This window comes from Ischnura elegans, chromosome 8, assembly GCF_921293095.1.
Source record: "Ischnura elegans chromosome 8, ioIscEleg1.1, whole genome shotgun sequence".
In the NCBI taxonomy this organism is placed as follows: Eukaryota; Metazoa; Arthropoda; class Insecta; order Odonata; family Coenagrionidae; genus Ischnura; species Ischnura elegans.
The window spans coordinates 33,513,780-33,521,293 of NC_060253.1; the positions used below are offsets into that span (position 1 = coordinate 33,513,780).

The 7,514-nt window shown below is 36.5% G+C and overlaps 1 long non-coding RNA gene across 3 annotated transcripts; it reads right to left on the reverse strand.

The window, feature by feature from the left end:
* Nucleotides 1-1,830: 1,830 nt before the first annotated feature.
* Nucleotides 1,831-6,356, reverse strand: LOC124164276. Of its 3 annotated transcripts, XR_006866006.1 has the most exons (5): nt 6,317-6,356; nt 5,938-6,130; nt 4,867-4,949; nt 4,683-4,759; nt 1,831-1,861 (listed from the first exon to the last, which is right to left on the reverse strand). It is a non-coding gene; the product is annotated as an uncharacterized LOC124164276 (long non-coding RNA). The 3 variants fall into 3 exon arrangements; XR_006866005.1 differs by lacking the exon at nt 6,317-6,356 and having other exon boundaries at nt 5,938-6,244; XR_006866007.1 differs by lacking the exons at nt 5,938-6,130; nt 6,317-6,356 and adding an exon at nt 5,098-5,204.
* Between the last annotated feature and the right edge of the window lie 1,158 nt (nt 6,357-7,514).

Below are 7,514 nucleotides of genomic sequence, written 5' to 3' on the forward strand. Positions count from 1 at the left end.
TAAGTTGTTTAATCCGTGCATTGATGATTAAATTTATCAGTCAGTCAGTCAGGACCCCTTGCTTAAATAAGACATTGTTGTATTATTTAAATAATAAAGAAACCCATATTTTCCGTTAATCGATCCATCGCCTACTTCTCGAAGTATTCGCGGCATGAAATCAACGACCCTTTTAAATATAAGTCGATGACGTCACGCGCACCTACGGAGAGGCTCACTGTATCTCAGTTACTCCTCGGTCTCGCGTTGTTTCATAGCTTGTTAGCAATTCTTCCCCTCAATGAATTGTTCTCCCAACGTGATTAAGGGAACAAGAAATGTCATGACGTCATCAACTCATGAAAAGTAGGCGGACATTTTTGCGTTGACTCCTGCTTAAAACCGATGAGAAAATGTCTGAATAAGGAAGAAGTTTTTCGTTGTAACTAACCTTCCATCTGCCAACTTCATTTGATGAAGTGTGAAAACAGTTCTGAGTTAAGGAACAATTTCCAAAAAATCTTATTTGAAGAGCAAAGGTACTGGAGATATTGAGGCTTTAATATGGGTGAAAGGATATCCTAACCAAAACGAATTTCTCTGATATATATGAGATCATTGACATGTTTTTACTCCTCTATCGCTCAAGCAGGGAGAGACCGCCAAGAGGCATATCAATGATTGGAGAGACTTTTTTCGCAATGAGGCATCGATTTATAAAAGTTAAATAATCACCTCTATTAGCTACATTGCAATAAATTAATTAACCATCTAGCATGAATCATGAATATTAGTATCCCTGTTCATTAAACGAAATGACGCTATAGTTTTTCATAACAAACATTAAGCACCTGCATAAGTTGCTGGCGGTGGGCTAAATTTTTTTCGTATATTATAAAACGTTTAGAACTTATTGTACCCAAAAGATATATACCACGCAATTTCAGCGAATTTTTGTTCTTCAACTCCAAATGAAAATATTTTTACATCCCATACATATGGTAATATTATTCATTTACTACAAATTTATATTCCCTCAATAAGTGATTCAATCCGAAGCTTCGTTGGATTGGTGAAGGTAGAGCTCTCTGCAGACTAAGTCACAGGCGTGTTAAATCACACATTCAGGGTTCGAAGGCCATTTCCATTCCCTGGGCCACCTTGCACCCGAGAGGATTTTCATTTGAGGCGTCCAGACTTTACCCTGGACAAGAGGTGCCAACTGTGTAATATATTTATGGCCTGGCCGATCTAGTACCTACTCCAAGAATAGATGGCGTTAGTTGTCACCGGGAAATTCAAACCGGGCTTCTTCCCAATTCTGTTTAAGTTTTCGATTTAATTTTTTTGCATGGATATTTCAGCCTATAACAATTCAAATTACCAACAATTAAATAAACTGGAGGCAATTTGAATCCTTATAGGCCAAAATATCCATAGCAAAACCACTTCATCATTATTAAGCAGCTAAAGATTACTTTCCATGAAGTATCTTCGGTGTTTGTTGAGAATTACTATTCACTTTACTAAGAACTTTAATTTAATGAGCATTAATTCATCAATCATAACAAAAGATGATGATAAATCATATTATCGATAAAAATACTGCTAAAGCAATGGAATAACTCTAAAGGCAATTATTGGCAAAGTTGAAAATAGCATGCGCTGATTTAAAAAATTCAAATAATACAATATTGTCAACACAAAAATTTAATTAACTCAATAATGTGCAGCTACATAGTATCACAATTCATGATAAATAATGAAAAAAGTACAAAAATATGTAAAATATCAATTTTCCTCTTTACTCTTGCCAGAAATTATAGCTGTTCTTCACTTTTTCCACAATGATGATCCCTGATTGCTAATTCAACCAAATAACCTGAAAGAAATAAAGGACACGAATGAGACATGGCAATCACCACCATGCTCTATAAGGTAAAAGTAATATTAAAATCCTAGGAGAAGGGAGAACCAAACTTTTTCTAAAATAACACATTGGTCACCAAGCAATGCCTTTACACTATCATGTTTTTGGTTTAGGAACAATTGGAACAATTTAATTGGGCCTCACTTCATCATTAGGACCTAACATGATGTCTTGGGAGCCCTACTCCCACCTTTTTGGAATGATTCCGTAGGAATACAGAAAAATCAATTTAAGGTTGTCACGAAATTTATAGGTTGTTCGCCTAATACATTTGTGGTAAAAATGTAAAAAGCAGGTGATTTGGTAAAAATTAAAAAAAAATCAGGAGATACAGTAAATATGAACGTTTGCTAACACACACTCAGGAGTTAATACAAAGGAGCTGCAGATAACTCATCTGTCACCTTAAAGACTAGGCCGAATGTGACTGACTCTTAGTATGAGAAATTCAATCGCTGTCATTCAAAAATTATGTCACCATATGCTTAACAGATCCCTGATAAAAATAAACTCCTCCATTGTGGTGAGGTGTACCCTCCAATGAGGGTAAGGGAAGGATAGGAGTACCCTTCCTATACCCCTCAGCAAGGGCAGACGAAGGGTATTTTAGAAGATTGGTGGGTAGGCCCTCTCCTTCCTGGAGTGTACAGGAAGGGTAGAGGAAGGGTTGGGCCAGCCAGGGTAAAGGAAGGATAGGTGTACCCTTCCTATACCCTTAAGCAAGTGTAGACGAAGGGTATTTAAAACATTGGTGGGTAGGCCCTCTCCTTCCTGGAGTGTACGGGAAGAATTGGGCCAGCCTCAATAAAGGGTACAGGAAGGGTAGGACTAATATAAAAACTAAATTAAACGAATGGGGATGATTTCTAAAGTTATAAGACAGAAAAAAATTAGCCTTCACATGGTTTTGAACCCAGAACCTACATATTGGAGGATAATGAACTACGGCTTTTACAACCTCAGCTATTGAGGTACTTGTCAGATGTCACTTCTCAACGGAACTTATACTACAAAATCTTAAGATGAGATTCGCACCCAGGCCTATGTGGAAGAAAGCTGTGTCTTTTTTCTACCTATTTCGTTTCAGAAAATAAGATCGGCATTCAAGTACCGAACATTACTCTTGCGATGTCCCATTGTCAGCCACACAAATATGTTACATCCGAGAAATGCGAATGAAAGAACTTCTAAATGAGCTTTTTTCACACAATTATAGAAACTATTGTGTACAGTGGCGTAGCCAGGAATTTTGTTTGGGGGGGGTCCAAAACCAGGTAGGGAAAGTTTTGAAAACAGGATACTAAGTAATGGGTTTTCAACTAATTCAGTTATTTATAATCGATTATTTCATAATCGAAAAAACTTCAATAGTTAAAGAAGTATTTTTTTAAATTCATCATTTTTCAATATTTTGTTTTCTTTTATGAAGGAAAATGATTGTTTTTATATTTTGGGGGGTGGAGGGTCCAAACCCCCCGGGAACCCACCCCTCCCCTATGAAAAAATTGTATAAACCTGTTTCAAATTTTTATACATTCTTATACATTGCCATGATAATGTATAAGAATGTATAAAATTTTGAAACAGGTTTATACAATTTTTTCATAGGGGCTGCAGCCATGGCTAAGCCACTGAATATGTATATTATTGTTTTCCTCAAGGGAATTTTAAAGATTAGTTGTGTAGCCCGTCTATCTTTGCTTTCAAAGACTGCTTACGTTCTTGTACAGAACTTAATACTCTTTAGCAGGTGAAAGTAGCTGAGGAGATACTTTCAGGATATGTTTTCCTCAGTTATAAATGCTAAGTCCCAAGGAAGGGTAAACGAAGGATTTTTCTACCCTTCCTTTAACCTTAATGGTTGGTAAAGGAAGGGTACACAGATGGTAAGGGAAGGAGTTCCAAGGAAGGGTAGATGAAGGATTTTTCTATCCTTCCCTTACCCTTAATGGTGGGTAGGGCATGGGTTGTGTAAGGGTAACTACCCACCATGAAGGCTACTACCCTTCCTTTACCCACCATGGTGGAGTTTATTTTTTTCAGGGATATTAGTCATTAGTATATCATAACCTAAAAGGCGTTAGCGTAAAGGCATTACTCATTTGGTGTCCACTTAATGAAAATGAAACAGGAAGCACTGAATGATAGAATGATTCATCAAAATTTAGGCACTCTCTTTGAGGAAATATCCTTATGAAATACTTCTGACTTCATGAAATTGTCATACTAAACTGAATCAAAAATTTAAACATATGAAACAGTTTGATCAGAAGATCTGAAGGCAGAGTGTCAGAATTAAAAATAACAGAGGACCAAATGTAGTTGTGAATTGATTTCTCAGCTGCTTACAACAATGAAAATGTTACTGTATTCATGAAGTAACAAGTAATGGCAGAATACTTGAATTCATAGAATAGCTGAAGTCATCAATACGTTTGGTTTAAAGCATCAAACTTGTCAAAAATTTATGAAAATTGCATGCAATGTTACAAGAGAATGACAAAGAGTTTGAGAATCCACATTCATATAATAGTTGATAATCATTCTGGACAAAATTTTGTATGAAGTGGAATATACATACAAAAATACATGGTGACTTCATTTCAGGCCTTGGTCAATATACTTCCAAGACTTGATACTAAAAATCCATCAATGAATTCTTTAACTAATCGATACATACTTTTTAAAATGTGAGCCTCAACATTCGATCAGAAAAGTGTGGAAGGAATGGAGGGATTTAGAAAATTATTACATTTCCTCTTGAATTACTTACCTTTAGCAAAACAGTAGATTCCTAGACCATATATACGGCATGCCATCAGAGGTAACTGGAATACATCAACCGGCTAGCTGCAAGTAATACAATGGATATATTTTAATTGGTGGCAATGATGACAATTGTTTCAGATCTAAAAGTTAATGTACATATATGGTTCAGTCCCTTTGTAATAAGCAACCTTTGTTTCAACAGCAACAGAATGATCATCCTCATATCTCTGTCATGCCATCTAGAGGTAGCCAGAATGCATCAAAGAGCTTGCTGAACATGAAAATGATTGAAGGCAATAATGAGAATATTTAAATGTCCAGCTGTTGAGTAGTCATTTATGAGCAATATAATTTCAATTCATACCATCATATCTTCATAAATGATGGTATGAATTGAAATTTATATATTTCATTCATACCATCCTATTGTATCATAAGAACCAATTAACTGCAACTACATTTGTCAAACAGCAACTACTCATTTGTTAAATTTTCAGTGGAAAACACTCTAATCCTATATCAAAGGATTATTTCACATCTGATCAGTTATTTCTAAGCTAAAACTCAATTTACACTCCAAAAATTTACTATACGAAGAATGACTGATGGAAAATAAGAATCACTTTATAAATGGACACTAATTCAATAACAACAGAAACCCTCCTTTCTCCGGGCTTGGGACCGGAAACACAGGCCCTGAGATATCAATACCTCCATTGCAAATAATAGGTCAACAATCATGACCCACCGAATCAAATCTTAATACAAAACAGGAGGTCCATAAATCACATGAACGAGTTCTTATAGTACAGCATATAGTAATGGAAATACTTCCATGCATCTCCACCGATGGCTTAACAAGTTATCACTATGCCTCTCCTCCTTTTGTAGAGAAAATAATTGTGTTTGGTTGCTACATGCAATTAAAAAGGTACTTGGAAATTGCTGATGCAATGATCATGTTAACAAGTTACACTCTGAAACATTTCACCAATTTTGCAGAACGAATGTCGGACACATATGAATGACAATTTGTTAAAAATAACAAGGGTATCTTGAAAACGTTGCATCAACAACGTTCACCACCAGCATTTCCAACAACCCCATCAACTTAATAGACACATTGGAATAATTATCGAATGCACATCAAAATTCCTTGAAGAAAGAATTACATTATAAGCTAATATGGCTTGAAAACTTAACAGTTTATATCGAATAATTATATATAAATTTTTAATCTGAATGAAGAAAACACTCACCTGGAAACAGTTCGCGGAAATCGAAAGAACTTGCAATCTTTCGATTGACAATCCCTAACTGCACATTTATCGCACATTTTGAGGCGTTAAATGTCACTACACTTCCAGAAAATGGTCGATTAACAAACCTTTTCTGCGTTAAAAGCAAAAAAGAACACGGCCCACAACGAGTATGACGACAACGACAACACAGCTGATGGACGGCATGGAACGGTGCGCAATGTCCGTTGAAACGATTCAAAACATAAACACATGTGCGAATGAAAATATTACTTTGCGTTATGTAGTAATGTCAAAAATATCAATAAAAATAAAAATACGAATATCTGAAAGTACTTCATCATTAAAATTGAAAAAATATATTTGAGTTATAGCTTACTCCAACTATAGGCGGAGTGGCGGTCGGTGGTACCTCTTCCCCCGGGCCTGATAAACGGCCTTGCCCTGGATTTGAACTAGGGACTCCTCGATCAGCAGCCAATGGCTCTACACACTACTATCGGCGCGAAAAAGGTAGAACGCTGAACTTTAACCACTTGCACGAAATTCTCCCGAAGCTCCATAATGTCGTGTCATATATCGTTGTACTCATTGTTCATTCCACTACAACAATGAGTCATTAAAAAATTGTGTAAACGTAAAATTTTAGCTTCAACGGTCGAAAGAGTGAAGATGAACACGCGAAATAACATGAAAACGGTCAAATGGTCTTCTTCTTCTTCTTCATCTTGTCACGGGAAAAATATTTAATTGGTGCATTTTATTATATTTTGTGTAGAGAGAACTACATCTTCGCATAATGAAGAGCTTTTTAAAATTAAATTTTACCCATTCCTTGATTTTTAAAATGGCCGAAAGGTAGATTTCAATTTCCGAGGTTTAGAAGAGTGCATGAATATCGAAGTTACGTATGCTATACGTTTAAAAAATATTTATAAACTTTTCATGTAAGGAAATGTTTATTTTGTTTCTCTTACTCGGGGGTCTTCAATTTACTAGGCCACGAGGGCCACATTCCAAGTTCCGAATCGCCCCGCGGGCCGGATATCAAACTTGCCGATGACTGAAGTATTCGATTCCAACGTCTAATGAAGTATTCGGTGGCGTATTTCTTCTTTTACGAACGGTTGAAGGCGACTTTGACGTGAAGTACAGCGCTGCAATGCTCCTAGCGGCGTCTCACAGAGTTAAACGAGCGAGAATCGCATGGTCCTTAAACGAAAATCGCCCCGCGGAAATGCACGCTATCAAAATGGCGATAGTAGACTACCACGCTCCCCAAAATTGTAATTAAAAATGCGATAATCAATAGTGAGTGCAAAATTAAGATTGCTCCCTTATTACAAATTCAGTATGCATCATATATTTATAAAAATTCCAATATAGGTGCCAATCACCAAAGATAAATCGCCATCACTCTTACTTCTAGGGCGTTATGCCTTCCGCCGAGGCATTGAGGCCCTTCAAGCTCCCTTCCCTCATATATTGAAGGCGGGGTTGACGAGAGAATGAAGCAGGAAGGAGAAATAAGAAGAGGAGGGGAGAGGAAGAGAATACCCATCGTCACCAGGAGATTT